Source organism: Pollicipes pollicipes, unplaced genomic scaffold (genome assembly GCF_011947565.3).
Source record: "Pollicipes pollicipes isolate AB1234 unplaced genomic scaffold, Ppol_2.1 Scaffold_4740;HRSCAF=5597_pilon_pilon_pilon, whole genome shotgun sequence".
NCBI classification, from domain to species: Eukaryota; Metazoa; Arthropoda; class Thecostraca; order Pollicipedomorpha; family Pollicipedidae; genus Pollicipes; species Pollicipes pollicipes.
This window is the reverse complement of record NW_023596545.1, coordinates 2479810-2499979: the sequence shown is the minus strand read 5'-3', so window position 1 is coordinate 2499979 and position 20170 is coordinate 2479810. Positions and strand designations below refer to the sequence as shown.

Sequence of the window (20170 nt, the reverse complement as noted above, 5' to 3'; positions counted from 1 at the left end):
GGGGCCGTCAGCAGGCTGCCGGCGGCGGCGGCGGCGCCCGGCGGCCCGCTGTCCGCCGCCGCCGCACCTTCCAGTGAGTCCGCGCTCGTCTCCGGCGGCGGCATCATGGACTATGCGGCGCCCGCCCAGCCGGCAGGTACTGAGCACCGTCCGCCGCCGCCGCCGTCGCCGTTCGCTCGTGGCAGCGTAGTTGTGCTTTTTGTTTGCGGCAGTGTAGTCGTGCTTTTCGTTTAGTTCTCGTGTTCGGAGCTGTTTTAAATGGTAGCCAAACTTTTCAGTCTGGTTGCATGAAGTTTGCTGCACACATCAGGGTTTTATTGCACTGGTGTCCGTTGGTGGGAAGTCTGCACCTTTGTTGCCTAAGCCATTGGGAACCTGTAGCTCGCTTTATTCGTGCACAGCTGTGTTCGTGATGAGATTGGTTGCGCCTGGCTTGTTTACGTGCATTGTTTCATGCGTTAAATCGACTTTCTTGGCCTTTGTTCAAGGTCATTGCTAATGCTGTAAGGCGTTTGGGGGATAGGTGTACTAACTTGGGTCAAAGCATGTCACAGGTGATGTGTATATTGAATTTCTATCTGCGAAACAGCTGATCATCAAGTCATCAAGTCACTCCAGTGACCCCACAAGGAAGCTAGTTTCATGTATGAAAGTATTCATTACACACACGTCTCTGCCTAGTCACTGTTTGCGCGAAGGGCGGACCTCGGCGTCGACTGGGCCGGTGACGGCGCGTGACGCGCTTGTCTGTGCTTCAGCCGACCTGCTGACGGGCTCGTCGCGGTCGACCACGCCGTCGCGCCGCTCCCCGACCATCGACCAGGGCGTGCAGACCCAGCAGGACCGGCAGCACCGGCACCGCGACGGGTGAGAGGCGCCGCCGCCGCCGCCGCCGCCCGGCGTCCCGCGCGGGCACTGGCAGCCGCTCGCACCAGTCGTAGTGTGATATGCGCGTGAGGTTTGCTAAGGGAGTGGCACGCACGTTGTCATGACCCTTTTATAGAGCGCCACCGACTGCATAGGCCAAATAAATGCTCGGGGGCCATGGAGCAAGCGAGATTCGCTCTCTAGCTCCCTAGGTGGGAGACCAAGGCACTAACTGCTAGACAACTACGCCCCTGTGGTTGTGGTGTGGATCTTTTCGGGTTTACTTCGGGATCTGGGCGAGTTTGCTTTTAGAGATGGTCATGTAGGATGTGTCACGTGCAGGGTCGGTGTGTGGCGATCCCTAAGTGAAGCCCGTTTTGATTATGGCTGGGTGCAAGGGCGCTGGTCCAAAGCCATAGTATCGCCGCAGTTCGGCACACACGTACTGCCATACCCACAAAACTTTGGGTAACTGATGCCGTAGCATTTGTCTGAGCGTTGGTGGCGGCGGTGGTGTGCTCGTCCGCGGTCGCCGCCGCTCCGCCCCTCGCGGACGACTGACGCGGCCCCCTTGCCGCCCGCCGGCGCAGCCAGCGCGGTGGCTACCACAGCTACCAGCGGGGCGGCGGTGGCGGAGGCGGCGGCGGGTACCGCACGCAGCGCGGCGGACGGCGCGGCGGCCGCGGCCAGAGCCGGGGCACCTTCCAGGTCAGCGCGCGCCCCATAAAGTTCGACGGCGACTTCGACTTCGAGGAGGCCAACAAGAAGTTCGAGGAGCTGGCCGCCCAGCTCGCCAAGACGAAGATCAGTAAGTGCGGCGTGGGCGGGTGGGTGGGCTTCAGGTGGAGGGGCTCCGGCTCGCGGTTTACGGTTAACTTAAAGATGTACGACTGCCGCGGCGATGTACGCTGTGGAAAGGTGGTTTCAGGGCTTACCGTTAGGTGGCATCTGGAGCCTGTATAGTGGCCGCGGTGGCCGCTGTACAGGCTTCGGCGCGCTGTGCCGACGCTGCGCATGCGCCCGGTGCACGCCGTGCTGACGTCTGGCCCGGTGCCGCAGCCACCCCGGCTGGCGCTGATGAGAACGGCGAGGCCGGCGAGGCCGGCGCCGAGGAGGAGCCGGAGGAGGGCGAGGTGCCCGACCAGGCTGAGGAGCCGGTCGTCTTCTACAACAAAACCAAGTCGTTTTTCGACAACATCAGCTGCGATGGCCATCGAGAAGGCCAGAGAGTGAGTACGCTGCTGTGATGTCTGAGTGCGAGTTTTTAAGGTTACGGACTGACGCCAGTCGTAGCGGCTCTCACAGCGACAGCCACACCCCCGCGGCCTAGCAATCGGCCGTAAAGAATAACGGGTACCAAATCCTGCGCAGCCAGTCACACTGCAAGGCGGAGTGTTTGTTTTGAGTGGAACTATCTTTTTTGGTATAAATATTACAGAGAAGATCGTTTAGATAAAATGACTGTCGCACCTAGATTGACGTGGAGTTTGCGTTGTCGTGGACTTCCCACACCAAATTGTTGGGTCTACTTCCAGTCTATGCCAACTTAAAAAACGTTGCTCCACCCACGTTGCAAACGTTGTGATGTTCGTCATCTTGCTTTCCGCTTTACCGAACTGTTCGCAAGCTTATCAACAAGCCGACGAACTCGAGCAAACCGTCCACAGGCCCACAAGCTCACCCACAGAGCGTTATCTGGGATACCAGATCAGTGTGGTCTGTGAGGAGCCTGGGCGGCAGTGCCCGCTCACGCCCGCGCCTTACTGTAGCCGCCGCGTCTGTCGGTCCGTGACCCCGCCGCTGGACGTGATGTTTGACATCCTTGCACGCCAAAGCGGCGCCTCCCCGCGCCAGCTGCCGCCTGCGCGGCGCGGGCGCGGGTGGAGGCGCCGCCTGTCGACACCCCGGCCGCCCGTCCGCGGGCGGGCGCTGACCCAACCCCAGCCGAGCGCCGCCCACCGTCCGGCCGCGGCCCGCGCTCACCGGCCGCCCTGCCCGGCAGCAACCGGCAGCGCCGCCAGGACTGGCAGAAGGAGCGCAAGCAGAACCTGGAGACGTTCGGCGTGGAGGGCACGCGCCGGCCGTACCGGCGCGGCGGCTACGGGCGCGGCTACTATAACAACCGCGGCGGCGGCGGCGGCGGCGGCGGCGGCGGCTACTACGGCAACCGCGGCGGCGGAGGCTACTATAACAACCGTGGTGGCGGCTACTACAACAACCGGGGCGGTTACCGGGGATACTACAACAACTACAACCGGGGGTCAGTGCCCGACGGCCCCGGCGCTCGAGCGGGGATGCAGTGTTACCGGACACCGTTTGGGCTCTTGTCATGAACTGATTTCACCGCTACCTTTTTCGGCTTTGCTTGCTTGTGCTTCACGGTTTATTTTGTTCCGCCGCCTGCAAGCCGTCGAACGTCAGGCAGCTGTAATCCTTCCAGGGGGGGGGGGGGATGTTGCACATTGATGCTGGTCCCTGCATCAGTGTGCGGTGTCCATCTGCGGGACACACCGTTGCCAGCCGGGCTGTGAGAGGCGCCAGCGGCGCGAGCCAACGCGGCGCCTGACCGTGCTGACTGATCGCAGGTACAACAGCCGGCGGGGTGGCGGCGGTGGCGACGGCTCGTACCAGCGCGGCGGCCGCTCTGAGCGGGGCCAGGAGGCCAGCAGCTGGCCGAGCGCCGAGCCACGCTCGGAGGCCGTGCAGAACTAGGCGGCGCCGGCGCCCCCGGCCGGCGCGCGCCAACGTTACAGTGCAAAGGTGCGCTGCGGCGGGGCTCAGCCCCGATCGGCAGACGGTGAATGAGTGAGGGAGTGCGCGGAGGAGCGGGCCGGCGCGGACTGGCGCCCGCGGCAGTGAGGCGGAGGCCGCCGTCCGAGCGGGCGCGGGACGAAACCGAAGAATCGTGACTGAAGGAACACTATGGCGCGGATCCGATCGTAAAGCGGCGGTGGCGGTGCGATGCGGACGGCGGCGGCGGCAGGACGGCAGCAGCAGCAGGACGGACGGAGGGGCGCGGCGCTGGAGTCCCCCGTGGCAAGACCCGGGCCGGCGGCCGGGCGGCTCGCGGCGCCCCCGTCGGCGGGGGCGACGCGCCGGCCGGCCGGCCGCGCGGCTCCGCTCCCGCGAGGCCTGGTGGGAGCGTCACGTGGGCAGAGGCAGTCAAGGCCAGCCAGACAGGAAACCGGCAGCGGCGGCGCCACCGGCGCGCGCCGTCGCCCTTCAAAATACTCTGTGCTGTTTGCATTTCGACACGCGTCTATTGGCGGAGCGGTGGGTGGCGACGGAACAGGTCATATTTTGTACCCCACTTTTTGAATAAACCAGCACAGAAGTTCTGCGGTTGTCTTCGCCATCCGTCAATCTGAGAGAGGGCGTTCTGGGACGTTTTCAGGCTGGTGATGCGATCGGGCGTTGGGCGCAATGGCTGATGGGCAGCTCGTGCCACCGGCTATACAGCGCTGTTATGAAAAGGAGTGGCAAGAGGTATAACTTACACAGACGTTGGATTGGATGGGGATTGTTTTGCAGGCAGTTCGGAGGTTATTTCTAAGGAATCTGTTTGGTTTCGTGGTATTGATGTGTGTGCAAGCGTGATGGCGGTTGATTTGTACCAGCATTCGTCATGAGAAAACGACCTGATTTCGTTTCTGGTTTTCTACTTTGAATCTTGCTCAGAGCTCAGCAGAAAGCCGAAGAAAAGTTACTCAGCCATAAGCCTGCTTGCCCCATTCATGCCCTGTGCGGCACTTGGGATGCGCACCGAAAGACCATCACATTCATGAACAATTACATTTGGCTGCGGGATGCTGCGTTGGTGGACGGGGGAGGTACTCTCCTCACCGGCTGTGGCGACTGGAACGTTCTCAGTCGTCTCCCAGGGTAACCACAGCTGCAGCAGCAATTCATTCAAGCTGGCGTGATGTGAAAATGCATTTGGGGGCGTTCTCCCCACACACGCCATCAAAAGGCGTCCAGGAGCCCCGCGGGTACGGGGAGCGTGCAGGACCTCCTCAGGCAGGGCTTGAAGTCTGACTCTCGCTCGCCAGGCTCACAGCGCGGCCCCTGCACGCAGTGTCGGTAGCGCGCCTTCTGCCCGGGGCCGCAGGTGACTGAACAGGGCCCCCAGAGGCCCCAGGGGCTCCAGGTGGGGCGCCGCTCGCTCTCCTCGAACACAAGCGCGCCGCGCTCAGTCACCTCGAACGGGTCGCGCTCGGCGCCGGAGATCACGCGCACCGGCAGTAGTGGACTCTCCTCGCTCTCTAGCACGTCCTCCGGGTCCAGGGTCATCATGTCGGGCAGGTCAGGCGCGATCCGGATCTTGTCCAGCACGCGTCGCGTGCCAGGCGCGCTGCGCCGCCGCCGCGCTCGCGCAGAGCCCGTGCCATAGGTGGCAGCACCGGACCCTGAGGGAATGGCATATGTGGCAGCGCCCGGTGCCGTGATGATGTCGTAGGTGGCGCTGGAATCGCCGCTCGGGTTGCGAACAGCACGCCCGATGGTGTCGACCCCCAAGTTGTCCACATCGGTGGCGGTCACGTCCAGCCGGTCAGCTGTGGTAGCCTGGACTGGCGCGCTGCGCTTCCGCAGCGACGCCGCCATGACCGCTATGCCGTGCATATCAATGTCGATAGGCTCGCGTAGCTCTTTCTTGATCGAGTTGTGTCGCTTGACGCCGCCCGTCTGGAAGCTGTTAATCAGCTCTTGCGAGTAGTTTTCCTGTGACATGAAGTCCGTCAGCTGCTTCATGTCCGTCCTCGCCGCGTCCCTCCTGCGGCGCGTTTTCGAGATGGACTTGTCCTCGATGAGCTCCAACAGGTCCTTCCCGGGGCGGGGCAGTGACGGCCGCGTGTTCTCCCTCGCCGCCAGCTGGCGCACCTCCTCCAGCGTGCCCTCGTCGCCCTCAGCGGCCTCGCCGTACGTCACCATGCCGCGCAGCACGTCCTGCAGGCGCTGGTCGGCCGTTTGCGCCGTCCGGTCCGGCTGCTCGGGCCGCTCGGTGGTGGACGACGGCTCCGGCTCGGGAGGCTCCGGCTCCTCCGCCAGCACCTGGTCCAGCGCCGGCAGGTCCGCGCGCAGATGGCGCAAGAAGTAAAAGCGGTCTCGGGTGGAGAGGGGTACGCCGCGGCGCTGGGGGGCCTCAGGTGCGGCTCTGTGCCTGGGGCGGCTCATGCGAGGCCGGTCCCGGAGTCCAGTGCCAGTCCTGGACGGCTTGTTTGGAGGTGGTCCCGCTGTGAGCCATGTAGTCCTGCTGCGTGGACGGTTGCTATCCAACTTCACAACGATACGCAAGGGATCCGACGCTGAGGCTTCAGTATCTTTTACGCCAGAGCCGAAGACGTACTCCAGCATTTTTCTGTAGTAGAGGTTGTCCAGCTTGCTAGCGTCATCTGCAAACGCCAATGAGTTCTTCAGAACGCAACGCAAATGATGCCTGACGCAGAGCTCGTGCCCGAAAAGCAGCGACAGTTAAATCAATACGCATCTTTATATGCTACTGCCTGTCTGCGGAATGAATTCTACGGTCCCGACCTTGTTAAGTGGCTCATCTAAGAAACCAACCGTACAGGGTTTGATTCTCCGCAGGGTTTAGGTCCCGTTAGTCCCCGCACAGGGTTTAAACTTTAATTTGCTACACGTTTATTGTCAAGCGTCGAAGGGACTATGCATAATATATCCAGGAGCTATGCGGTCTTTTATTAAGCATTGTACTGGTCTTTTATGCCCGGTTAGTTCTTAGATTTCTTATTGGATGGTTCATGAATTTGACGTCAGTTGGCCTTAGCTAAACTCTAGGCGGTCTTAACATGACATTTTTTGCGTCTAGGATGCTTTTTCCCACAGTTGCATGTAAAGAGATAAATAAGCCTGAAGCATTTTATGACAGAGAACAAAAAGCGTATCGTTCTTGCAGGCTGCTGGCGGACCAGCTATAAACGGTGACCCGGTCTGACCTGACCGTTGCGGAGGAACAAAAATGGTAGGAATGAGCTCCCAACAGTCTGAACGCTTAAGTCTGCTCTCTCAATATCGTCTTGACATATGAGCGTATGTTTTAACTACGTCTATCTGAACCATTTCGTTTCCTTTCGTGGCATCTGGTGATCTCACAATTGACCTCAGGTCAAAAATTGGGCATGTATTCTTCATAATTCGACGAGACCCCCACAACAGTATCTTTGTTTTTCTCGTAGCACGTCTGGAAATTGGAGATCCCAGGGGGCAGTCAACTTCCCACCCCGGCCCCCGTTGTCTCAGACCTCTGGCCGGGCGCGGGTAAACATTCACTCCGCGCCCGTTAGCACAATAAGACTGCGGCTGCGAAAGTTTAGTGTGCATCTAATACTCGCGAAACAGCTGCAGTCCCATGCCTCAAAAGGAAGCGAGAGGGTAAACGAACGTGCCAAAGTTGCCTAGTAAACTTGGAAACATGTGCACCGTACCCAAACTATGCAAAAGACCCGTGTCAGTGCAGCGGGGATAGCAGCCGCCAGGTTGGAAGCGGCCACCCCCGAACGCTAGGAGAGCGGTCGAGACAGTTCCAAGACGCATCAAGATATGCATCGCCGGCCGCGGTGCTCATGTTGAACATGAGCTGAAGTGATGTTCAGTAATGGAATGATGAGCACGGCTTCACAGGTTTTTCTATACGGCACTCATTCGTCGTATGTTTTGTTTTGACGTGAAGTATCACCGATAATTGAAATGATTTTCGAAGAACATGCACGTTTGACTTAAAATCGCAATAAACTTTGCTTCCCAGGAGTGGGTACAATTTTTTCATTTGGGGAAGGGCGGGGGCCTCAACTCCAACTTGGGCTTCAGCCCCCCAACTTTGAGAAGAAGCTGCCAAAACTGGCGAGAAAAAATTTTTGGTTCATTTTGGGGTAGGTTGTGCTGTTCTTCACTGGTTAGGCCCCCTAACTTATTTTGAGTGGTCATACCCCTTTTCACAGGTGATATATGCATGTGTCGTGAACATTTCTTTAAGATCATGCCGCGTGTAAAATTTACCTGACGAACAGCCCTTCGCAAATTTGTCAGAGGTAGCTGTGCTAATGAGTAGGAAATGCCAGTATTGACAATAGTGTGCGAAATAAAGTAAATAAAAAAGACAAAGAAAAATACAAGTATAACTATAACTAGCTAACTTGCGGTCAGCCCGTTTCTTTTCGTTCGCATACAAATGACGCACGAAGATCAAAGTTACAGAGCATGCTGATATTGGTAATAGTTTTACCACGCACAACAAATGCTGCAGATGCGTAGACTCTGCTAGTGTTAATACAAAGTAGATACCAGCCTCTTAATGACATAGACATTTTGTGCCTGTCGGCTGGTATTTTTCATAGATAGTCAAATGGGTCGCATCGATCACAAGCGTCAAATGGTGAGGAACATCGCTCGCTACTTACACTGGTCATTGTCGGTACACAGAACACGGCATGGCCGAAGCGACCAGTACTAACCATTGTCAGGCAGCTGAGAAGAATTTGATAAGTAGTCAGCCACCTTCCAAATGTCACTGTCATCTAGATGCTGCACTGGTGTATGCAGAAGTTTCGGTAGGTTGCTCCGACCATGCACTCTTCCGGGATGACGTGAAGAGGTGCAAACGCCCCTGAACACCAGGACGGTCAGAAACACCACCTGGATAACAAGGCGTGCCTTCGCCTCTAGCATAGGAGACCATGGACGAGTTAAAGCCCGTCATACACGTTGTTGTCTGCGCGGGCCTGCCAGCTTTCTGATATGCCAGCGCAGTAGAAAGTCGCCAGGAGTATTGTTTGGGGACGGAATGATAATCAATATCGCCACTAGCAAACGCACGTCACAAAACTCCCCAAAAGCTGCGCATGTGTTTACATATACCGTATTCGATTATTTCCGAGATGCGAAAACTGCATTCACACAATGATCTGCGTCCCAACACATCCATGAGCATTTTCTAGCGGCATTTGCCGCTTTACTGTTTATGGCACCTCCGGAGCGAAGTCTCTTTTTCTTATTACGTTTTATCGGAAAAATACTCGGTATCGTCTAGTTTGTATGTCTTATTATGACTTAGACTCACGTGACAGACAGTGCTTGCCGAGAAGAAATAGCTCTAAGACAATGGTTATTAGAAAAATATGTGGGCCGAACTATGTCCATAACAAAGGCACATAACCAAAAGTCAAACAGTTGAGTCACCTTAAGGCAGCACTCCGCATACCAGACATTAGTGACAGAATTAGCAGGACACTAGCTCCACTCAACATTAAAGTGGCACACAGCTCCAGACCTGCTCTGAGAGAACGGCTCGTCCATATGGAAGACATCATACACAATGAACAGGAAAAGGAGGTGGCGTAAAAAACGGGATACGAATGTGGTGGAGCATGCACTGGGGAAGCAGATCCGCCAAAAACAGCCAGACTGAAAGAACACGTTGCACTGAAACATACACGGGAGAAAACCTTGCCACTGGCAGGGCATTAGATTCAGTGTCGAAAACCTTCGACTAGTCAAAAGCCAATCATTTGGCTATAGAACCCAACCGCTCTCGACGCATTGCTGAAGAAGCCATTGAATCTCGCGAGCATGCCCATCACTAAATTAAGGAGTAGGCAAGGTGTAACTCAGCTCCATATGGGACATTATTTTCACTGGCCGGTTTAAGCCCCATCGCACTCATTATGCTCGTATTGCATTGCGTATCTCCTTTTTCAACATTATTGCTAAATTTATCGCGTATTTTGTCATTCTCATTTTAAAATCATTGTCATTCTCTACGTCTCTCCGCCTGCCGTTTGAATTTTTCGTCTCCGACGGAATTCGTTACCGTCCACTGCCCATGAACCAGTTGCATGTCATTGCCATTGTCTGCCGTTTGGGTATGCCGGTATTTTACCTGTCTCTCTTTTAAACATTTCCTTTAAAACAAATTAACAACCACCAGGCGGCTCTGCTCAAGCCGCACACAGTTTAATGGTTGTTCGTCGATGTCGATATTATTCGCATTGAACCAGTGAAAAATGCTGCGAAATGCGCTGAAATATGGGTCTTTAGAGCTAAACGCGCTCAGTAATTTTGTTGCTTTTTAATCTGAAAGATAATGTGTGTATGACATTAGTTACTTCTCCATTAACCCTCACAGGATATTTATACATCTTGACGGATTATGGAAACAATTATTAACCTTATTATGAAGCACGAGAGCAGGGTCTCTTTTATTGGCCTCAAAACGACTACCGCTCTTCTCCAATATTGGTGAATATCTTATTCCGCCCAAATCAACGACGTCCGTGATATCGTTGGACTGGTCACTGATGAATCGGCAAGATAAGTTCAGCTTTTGCAGCTCATCAGGACGCTGACAGACGCAGGAGCTCCGTGGTGCCGCGCAGCTGTGCAGCGAGACCAGGCGTCTCACCCAAGGCCACAGACACAACAGCCTCACTTACAGCGCGAACTCGACACAGCGAGGTCGAGTGACGTCTGGCAAGTATTGCCGCTCATCATCGGGAGCGAGGAAGATGTGTCAGCACCCGGTGCTACACCAGACACATTCAGTTATTATGCCAGCATCGGCTCAATTCCTGCCACCAGTGTGTCCAAACCCGCGACACCGGCACCAGTACAGTCGCCCGGAGTGACAATTCCTGCCGCCAGTGTACCCAGACCTGCGACACCGGCACCAGTACAGTTAGCAAATTTAGACCTGAGCCGACCGATACCGTCATGCTGATGCTGACGATCCTGGCATCGATCAAATCATCCAACGTCGGTGGCTAGATGGAACCATCGTGACCTTCAGCGTAGCCTTGCTCCAGAGTATTCTCCGGGGAAATGGAGACGCCCCCCCCCCCCCTGAGCATCATCAAAACCGGGCTGATATCCAGCCTCGAATCAGCAGCATGGAAACGTGCTCTCGCCACTTCCAGTTTCAAAGAACAAGCACCGTCCAAGCCAGCCAACACGCGTCCAACCTCCACTTTACTGGGAATCATGAAGACCCTGGCACGCTTTGTTTAGCGTCAGCTGGTTTGGTATCTGGACGCGAACCGCATTCTATCAAGCGTCCAACACGGATACCGAAAAGGATACTGCACAGAAACAGCACCCGTCATCATTAGCGACCAGGGCCTACGTGGCTTGGACGAAGGAGAATAATCGTTGTTAATGCTACTTGATTCGTCCAAGTGCTTCGATGCGGTGCCGCACCAGCATCTGCTGGACAAGCTGGTGTTGTGCTGTGTGGAAATAGACTGAGTTGCTGACTGCCTGGGAAGCCACACCCAGGTAGTTCAGGCGTTCAACGGTAATGGATGCTTGCGCGATCCAAGACAAAACCAAACACAATCGGCGTGTTTCACGGTGGATCCTTAGTTGTGTACTGCGTGCCGCTTTCTCAAACGATCTGAGCCTGCTTTTACCCGGACTCGTCCGTACCGCACAGTTCGCTGATGACACGCAACTGCTCTTTAGCGGAAGGAGGCGTGCTATGTCACAGGCCATGGAGCGCGCCGGGCAAGCCCTTGAATGCCTTCACAGCTGGCGGTGTAGGAGCGGCATGAAACTGGACGCGACCAAAACCCAAGGCTTTGCACAAGGCACACCAGCAATGCTCGGAGGCTTGCCACCTGTCTGGCTGAGTTTCTCCGACACTGATGCTCGGAGGCTTGCCACCTATCTGGCTGAGTTTCTGCGACAGTGATGCTCGGAGGCTTGCCGCCTGTCTGGCTGAGTTTCTCCGACACTGATGCTCCGAGGCTTCCCACCTGTCTGGCCGAGTTTCTCCGACACTGATGCTCCGAGGCTTCCCACCTGTCTGGCCGAGTTTCTCCGACACTCATGCCCGGAGGCTTCCCACCTGTCTGGCCGAGTTTCTCCGACACTGATGCTCCGAGGCTTCCCACCTGTCTAGCCGAGTTTCTCCGACACTGATCCTCGGAGGTTTACCACCTGTCGGACTGAGTTTCTCCGACACTGATGCTCGGAGGTTTACCACCTGTCTGGCTGAGCTTCTCAGACACTCATGCTCGGAGGCTTGCCACCTGTCTGGCTGAGTTTCTCCGACACTGATGCTCGGAGGCTGCCACCTGTCTGGCTGAGTTTCTCCGATACTGATGCTCGGAGGCTTGCCACCTGTCTGGCTGAGTTTCTCAGACACTCATGCTTGGAGGCTTGCCACCTGTCTGACTGAGTTTCTCCGACACTGATGCTCGGAGGCTTGCCACCTGTCTGAATGAGTTTCTCCGACACAGATGCTAGGAGGCTTGCCACCTGTCTGGCTGAGTTTCTCCGACACTGATGATCGGAGGCTTGCCACCTGTCTGGCTGAGTTTCTCCGACACTGATGCTCGGAGGCTTGCCACCTGTCTGACTGAGTTTCTCCGACACTGATGCTAGGAGGCTTGCCACCTGTCTGGCTGAGTTTCTCCGACACTGATGCTCGGAAGCTTGCCACCTGTTTGGCTGAGTTTCTCCGACACTGATGCTCGGAAGCTTGCCACCTGTTTGGCTTGGTCTCTCCGACACTGATGCCTGACTCAAGAGTCGTGAAACGGTAGGTATTATTTTGGACAACTATCTCAGTCTCAAATTACGTGTAACCTAGATCACGTCAAAATGCGCTGTCATTTCCATTGGCCTGAAACACGCTAAACATGCCATGCAGAAAGCTATGCGTGCAAGCATTGTCCACTATTTGGCCACTTCTATCGCCGTATGCCGTATAATTATGTATATATATATATATATATATATATATATATATATATATAAAGAAAACGTACAACGTGTAATGTCACGGAACTTCACAGCGTACCGTGAAAGCTCAGTGCCTGAGTGGTCAGTGGCAGGCTAGCACACGATCGTGTCAGTGATATTTTCAAGCAGCTTAAGTGGCTTGGCGCACACGACCTTGCCGAACATCATAGGATGTGCGTGATCCACGCCGCCGCGACGACAGGCAGACCTGAGCAGATCGCTTACACCACCGGCAGCGCAGCACAGCACGAATAGGAGAAACGAGGCTTTCATGTAAACTCGCGGAGTTTCAAATACTGTCCGAATCGAAACCTACTGCACGTGCAGCACGGTGATGCGTATTGTGTGTGAGCGTGGCGCTGAATATTTAGTGTGCCCTGAACTTCTTTGTGTTATATGACATTTCGTATGTTATATTACGACGTCCGAGAATGAAAAAAAAACTATGCAGTCATGGATCTGTCACAAAATTCAAGCTGAATTTGAATCTGAATCTGAACCACGACCTGAAGTCGTGTGGACGAAAAAATGCAATTTATCCGACCTCAGTATTCGTCATCTTTACACATGCAAGATATACCATGGTTTTATGAAAATTTGGGCGAATTAAATTATTTGGGAAGCATATCTTAACAACTCTTTTCAAACGAGCTTACAAATAGCGGTCACTTAGGTTTTTAACAGCACAGTGAACTTAAAATTACCCATTCCCTTCGATGCATTCGTGGCACACGCATTCCCTGCGTGCGTCACATTTCCTTTCTTTGTGTGGTCTGCACACTTTACTATGCTGTCCTTCAAAAACCGCTTGAAAGTTCCTTTTTGTGATGGGCTGCTCGCAAATATGTCTCTGGTAGCGCAGTTTATGCGGCATGCACTGCTAGGGCGACCACCCGAGAACTGGGATAGCATATGTAGCACGTTATGTACGTGATATTTCATCTTTATCATGCTTCGATCGTCATGTCCCAAACCACCCCTGATGAAGCTGGGCACGCCGCTTAGCTTCACATATCTTTTCCCGCTTCTCACAAACACATGCGAGGATCATGACATATCTGCGCGCAAACGTATGTTACACTACACTTTGTCACACTTTGCGATATGATCACCACACCTGATGTAACTTGCGAAATTGTTCGATGTGCTCTTCGCGCTGCAAAACTATTTCACAAGCCGTAGCTTGTGACGCTTGGATACGTGCTGTATAAATTTACGCTATAATTCGGACTACAGGTACAGTGCTAAAACCAGATCCGTCAGAACCAACTGATTGGCTTACCTCTAAATATATCGAACGGCAGCAGGGTGCGTGTCGCTTGCTCTTGTAGAAGCGTTAACGCAGCAACTCGCACGTAAAGACGGATTATAACTTAAGGTCACGTGCAGAGAAATATTCGCTCAATTACCCCCAGTTGACACAATTTTTCCAGACCAACATTGGGAGTTACAGCTCGTGACACCCAGCTGTTTGTCAATTGCGTGCCATCCAGACGATTCTAGGTGTCCATGTGACGCGCCTCGGCGAGCGCGACTCCTCATCCACCGGCTGCTTGGACAGGCGCCCTGCGGTAGGTCGCGGGGACGGGGGTCGTGTTGGCCGGCCCGGTCCCGTTTGGGGTCGTCCCTTTGTTCTGTCTCGGTCAGTGTCGGCCACCGCCTCCTATTCTGACCGTCGAACCTGAAAAACGGCCATGAAATCGGCCATTTTTCCTCGCCTTTGTCTGCGGTAAGATAAAATTTAATCCTGATGAAATGGCCGACTCCGAAAGTGATACCAGGGCGGCGAGGAAGGGTGATGACCCCTATATGAATACAAAAAAGCGACGCGGAAGACGCGGAAGCGGTCATATTTTACTTTCCTGATCTCCACCCACATTTAGGCCAGCACGTCCGGCGCTTCCCCTGGCGCAGCAAGAAGTGAGCAGACATGCACAGCGCCAACGTCCTGATGTGGGGTCGCCCGTTTTTGCATTAGTCGTGACTCAGTCAAGGCGACGTTCCATTGCTCTCCGCTCTCCATTGCTCTGAATCTGCGTCCCGCTATGGTAAGCACTTCCTGGACGATAAGCCGCACTGCAGCACGCTCCATCAGCGATTCTCAGAGTTTCGGAGAGGTTGACCAACGCAGGGCTGCGTTTAGCGGCATTGGGATACATGCTGCTACTCACACGAAAACAGCAGCTTCGCTCCGGATTGAAGCCAAAAGTTGTGCTGCACTAAATCACCCGCGTCATTTAGCAGCATCGGGATGCATGCTACTGCCCACACGGAAACAGCAGCTTCGCTCCGAATTGAAGCCAAAAGTTGTGCTGCACTAAATCACCCGCGTCATTTAGCGACATGGGGATACATGCTGCTGCCCACACGGAAACATCGCTCCGAATTGAAGCCAGCTGTCGTGCTGTACGGTATTTCTTAAGGATTTCGCTCAGTACACCCCCATGCAAACCGCGATTATTTTCGGATATGTCACAATTCAAATAATAAATAACCTCATAGCATTAGAAGAAGATCCAGCTGAATTAAATCGTCTAGCTATAAGCGGCACGTATGCGTTTTGCTTATTTAAACACGCGTATGATCACATCTTGCGCTTGCATGCGTAGGGCTTGCATATATTTGTTCATATGTGGTCTCATGAAAAGCGCAATCAAACAGCCAAAATCACATGCTGGCAGTGATCAACACATCATGTTTCATAGCATGAAGCCACGAGCTTACACGTTCCCAGATTTCACCGTATGGGCTAACAAGAGGCCATGTCTGCGCGTGCTGCTCAAAATTGAGTTCTGAATAAAAAGCAAACAAAACACAAGCGGCAAAGCACATCAAAATCAAATATTATCAATGAAACTACAAAAGCAAGCATTTCCTACACTTTCGTGTGTTTGGCCCGTCTCAACTTCTTCACGAGTGTACACGTCGAGTCTTTGCCACGGTCCAGGAGACGGCTGAAGATTATTCGACAGTTCATAAAGAGTAGGTATTCGTGGCTCCACGCTGAACAAGCTTCACCACGCGCTCCCAATGCCGGACAAGCATACCTCTGTGGACCATGGCAAGTGGCGTAACTCACAGTAAGCCCAATGTGCTGCGGTCTACCAGTTCAGACAAAGCAAACGACTCTCCGGTGATATCACACCACCACCACCGACTCACACCGGCAGCATGCAGAACGCTGCTGCACTGCGGCACAGCAGGGGCGGCAGGGGCCGCGGGTGCATGTCAGCCCACAGCAGACACGCAGCCGTTAGGCCGACGCGGAGGCCGTGGCGGACGGTCGCGCGTGCATGTCAGCTCGCAGCAGACACACAGCCGTTAGGCAGACACGGAGGCCGTGGTGGACCGAGCTCCACGGCTCTTCAGCATCGCTCGTCGGAAAGGCCATCTCGTTTTGTGCCTATGTTTGGTATCGTCCTGTACATTTATTCAATGATCGCAAGAGCATGCTGCATTTTTGGTGTTTCTAACAGATGCCCATCCTGATGAAAAGGCAAAATAAAACATCCCAAATAGGCTCCAAGGAACCTAGAAACCAAGGAACCTGTCCACAATTTCTATGACAATATGGAAAGTTGCAGACTATTCACTACATCACGATGGGAGTGTCCTAGCCTCCTCAAGTCGAAGATAGTCAAGCTCGTTCAGACATATGTTAACTGGTCTTCGAACTGCAGGGCTCCGCGTTCTATCACTTGTACATACCTTTACCATTGGTGAGGTAATTTTACGGGTAGATATTATTGAGAAGTTGGTGTGGAGAAGTTGGCATAATGAACATCTTGGAGCGGCACAATGTTAGTCCTGCGCTAATTTCAATGGAAGTTGGCGCGACCATTGAAGTTAGCACGCGCCCAGTGCCAAAGCATCCTCTCGTGATTTGAAAATTAGCACGCGCTCACTGCCAAAGCATCATCTCATGAGCTGAAAATTAGCACGCCCTCAGTGCCAAAGCATCTTCTCGTGATCTGAAAATTAACACGCCTTCAGTGTCAAAGCATCCTCTCGTGATCTGAAAGTTAGCGCGAGCTCAGAGCCAAAGCATCCTCTCGTGATTTGAAAAATAGCACGCATTCAGTGCCAAAGCATCCTCTCGTGATCTGAAAGCAATCCACAAATACGTCAAAATGACAAAGAATCCTGGTATCACATGCCAACAGCTGGCGCTCTGAGGAAGAGCTTCTAGCGATCTGTGCGGTATCCGAGGGAGTCCTTTTACAACTCTTATGGAGCTAGTCTTAATCGCTGACACCATGGTCACGAAAAATGTGTCAAAGGACGTCTCTTAAGTAACATGAATGCTAAATGAACAGCCAAGACATATGCAACTATTTCCAACCGATCACAAATATTTTGCTCGCAGTGCGACATCGTACCAATAACCGGGATGGCATCAGTATTTCTGCGATCTTCATGTTGGGGAATCCTGTCCGGCAATACAGTACAGTGCGTTGTATACCGGACATGCCAGTTACTGGGCAGCAGCCTGGTGCTCGACAATGCAACTTGTCTTAAAGCAAAACTTGCCACGTTAGGAGTCCGTTGAAGACCCTTTCTTCTCGTTAGCCATATTTGTGTTCGTGCGTTGCCTACAAAAATTTGCGACCATTCTGAATTTTGTCTTAGCGTTAAGCAGATCACGTCATGACAAAACCCTGACGTCGGTTTTTGTGCACTAGTTTAAGCTATTCTACTACACCATGCTTATGGCTGCTTTTCTCAGAACGATCCATCCCCTTGTTCCATTATCTCGGCTGATTTTCGAATCAGCTGCACTGTGTTGCGTAATTGACACCCGGCAGGTACAAGTTTGCTCTGACTGGCGCCACCAGTATGGAAAAATCCAGGGGATCACACTACTTACATACAGGAAAAACGATAACAAGCCTATGCTGTAAGAGCATACTTATCGTCAATGTAACAGGATGTAGCAAAACACTTCCTTTTTAAATTTTTCCTAGAAAAAATCGACAAATGTAAGTGTGAAAGCCGCTTTTCATCCCCATAAAATTTGGAACAGCCTAAACGGCCTTTTTATGTGCAGTAACGCTACGGGCTAAAACGCTGTAATGATGAAAGCACCACTTCTGATGAAAATATTACCTGTTACACCATCAGCGAAGTCCCACAGTTATGCAGCATTGTGTTAGTGAGAGGAGCACACCCATCGCAAAAGCCAGGACACCAAGTGGACAGAATGTGTCACAAATACGAGCAGTTACACGCATTTATCTTAACAACTATTTTGTTCAGTTTTTTAGCCTTCGTCGGCGCCCGGTATCCGGGACCTTCGACGGCACAGGCGCTGACGCGCTCCACCGATCGGTCCCGCGCCCTACGCTCTAGAACACACATAAAAATGGAAAGGTAGCCGGCGCGTGAACTGCTAACTTTCGGTGAGGTCATTCACAGTATCTCGTCTGCTTCGCCTGTCGGGTCGGGCTAATCCAGGCCAGACCACGTGGCCGTCATCTCTTCGCATCCTTATGCATGTCAGTAGAGTACGGCTGCATACAAGCCAACACATTTATTGGTAAGGGTAGTGAGGACACCTGAGGTTCTCCCATGCTCCCCTGAGAGCTTTGGTTTGGATAACCTTACACTTCCGTTCATCATGTGCTCATACTGGTGTTCTGCGAAATATTTACTGACACCTGCTCAGTTGATTCGAAAGGTTGAACCTGCCGTAGTGACAATAGCGAACGGCCTTTACAGCAGCACCAGCGCTCGTAATACACTTTGGTTCTTGGCATGCCGATGTCGTGGGTAATATTACATAATTCCCAAAAGTGGTCCCCTCAACAGGGCGCAAGGGGAGAGCACGGAAGGGACACATACCGCAACTTTCCCAGAATCGGTGCCATGCCCATGGTGTTGCATGAAAAGAAAAACTTCGGAAACATCGAAGCCCCTTGCTTTTCACCCGTGGAGGAGCCACGGCTCAACTGGTATTACCCTCTATTTGTGGATAAATCTATCAGCATTGTCATAATGCGCCATCGGCCATGACGAAACAGGAGTGGAATACGAACATGCATTTGCACATGGAGATCATTATAAAGCACTTTCATCGTATCATATCACAACTCTTTTAAGTACAAACATGTTACTCATCCGTGCTTATCCGATGCTCCCGTGGTAATGCGGTTGCACGGAGCATCTTTCACCTTCGACCAACCGTTCAGCGAACAAATTATTGATCTTTCCAAAGTATGCTACAGACGTTAAGAGCACGGCATGCATCGATGTGAAGTGTGACATCTAACACCTTCCTGTGAACGAACCATGGTTTTTATATGTGGTGGTCGCCGACGCAGTCGGAGCCGCTATGTACCTTGTTTGCCGCCACCCTAGTGATGGGCTCCGGCACGGCATGACGCCTCCAGCTGATCGTATAACGGCGAACGAATGGCAGGTTTTTCCGCAGTCTGATCTTGGGATGGAAATGAAGGTCTGATGATGGCAAGCTATATAATCGCACACTTGTTGATCATAGGCACAGCCTGAGACATTAGGTGTTCGTAACATTACCAATGTTTGCTTGAAAGTGTTGTTTAACCAGCACCTCCTGGCATACTGGGTGTCGATGATTGTCAGGATAAGAACGCTGAGCTCGTCATGCCGAAAAAGGGTCCCAAGGCTTTCCTTCCCTATATCAAGTGCTGATCGACTTATAAATTTCAACCCAGATACACATGGCATCGTCGAGACACAAATCAACTTGTGCTGCAGCCGGCGTAACCGTCACCAAAGGCGTAATTTTCTCGCGTGGCGAAACGGACGGGGGCCTTCTTCCTGCTGAATGTGATTGCTTTAGTAGCTTTCAACGTTTACTCGATTTTTATTGCAACATTTCTACTGTAGCATGGGGTATAAGACGCAGTATGTGACAAGTGCACCATATTATCAATGTTCCAATGTTGGGATGGTATTTTTACCTATGCATACCATCCCCGGGGTGCTAAAAAGACGCGTTCAATACCCAGGCATTTGGTGAAACTGATGACCCCATAACATCTGAATAGCACTCTGATGGTATGGTACAGGCCTTGCCACATCGTGCCTATTGACCGTGGGAAGATTTCAATAATATAAACGTCCTGTTCGCCTTGGAGAGACGTGAATCACTAAATTCCACATTTGCACTCCCTCTCACCCCCCGAGAAAGAGAGAGAAACTCTCACTCATTGTGCACGCGGTCTACAGCTGTCCCGCGCTCTGTCAAACGGCGCCGAAATCGTTTGGAATGCCTCAAAATCGGACGGCACATTCACGGACTGGGAAAGGATGAATCAAAGAGAGCACGACCGTTGGCGGCGGCATTCCTCCAGCACGCACGCCTGAGAGGCGCGCTGGTCCGCGCTCGGCCGGCCGCGGGCGGCTCCAGGCCGGAAGAGCGGCGGGGCCCGGCGGCGGCCCCGGTCTCCCCCCGGGCCGGCCGGCCGCGCCCGCGCTTGCCGCCGCTCCCACTGTTCCCACGTGTTTGTCGCGCGTACAATGCGCTGCCAACCTGTCTCAGCACCGACGGGCGGGCTCTTCGCACGGG

General features: G+C 53.4%; 1 protein-coding gene and 1 long non-coding RNA gene across 2 annotated transcripts in view; one reads left to right on the top strand and one right to left on the bottom strand.

Annotated features, from left to right (window-relative positions):
* The window catches only part of LOC119098753 (cytochrome c1, heme protein, mitochondrial-like), a 62307-nt gene that overhangs the window by 13106 nt on the left and 29031 nt on the right, over positions 1-20170 (bottom strand). The gene's annotated exons all lie outside the window — the stretch shown is intronic.
* On the top strand, positions 2077-4205 carry LOC119098754 (uncharacterized). Its single transcript, XR_005094286.1, has 3 exons — positions 2077-2096; positions 2870-3127; positions 3453-4205. It is a non-coding gene; the product is annotated as an uncharacterized LOC119098754 (long non-coding RNA).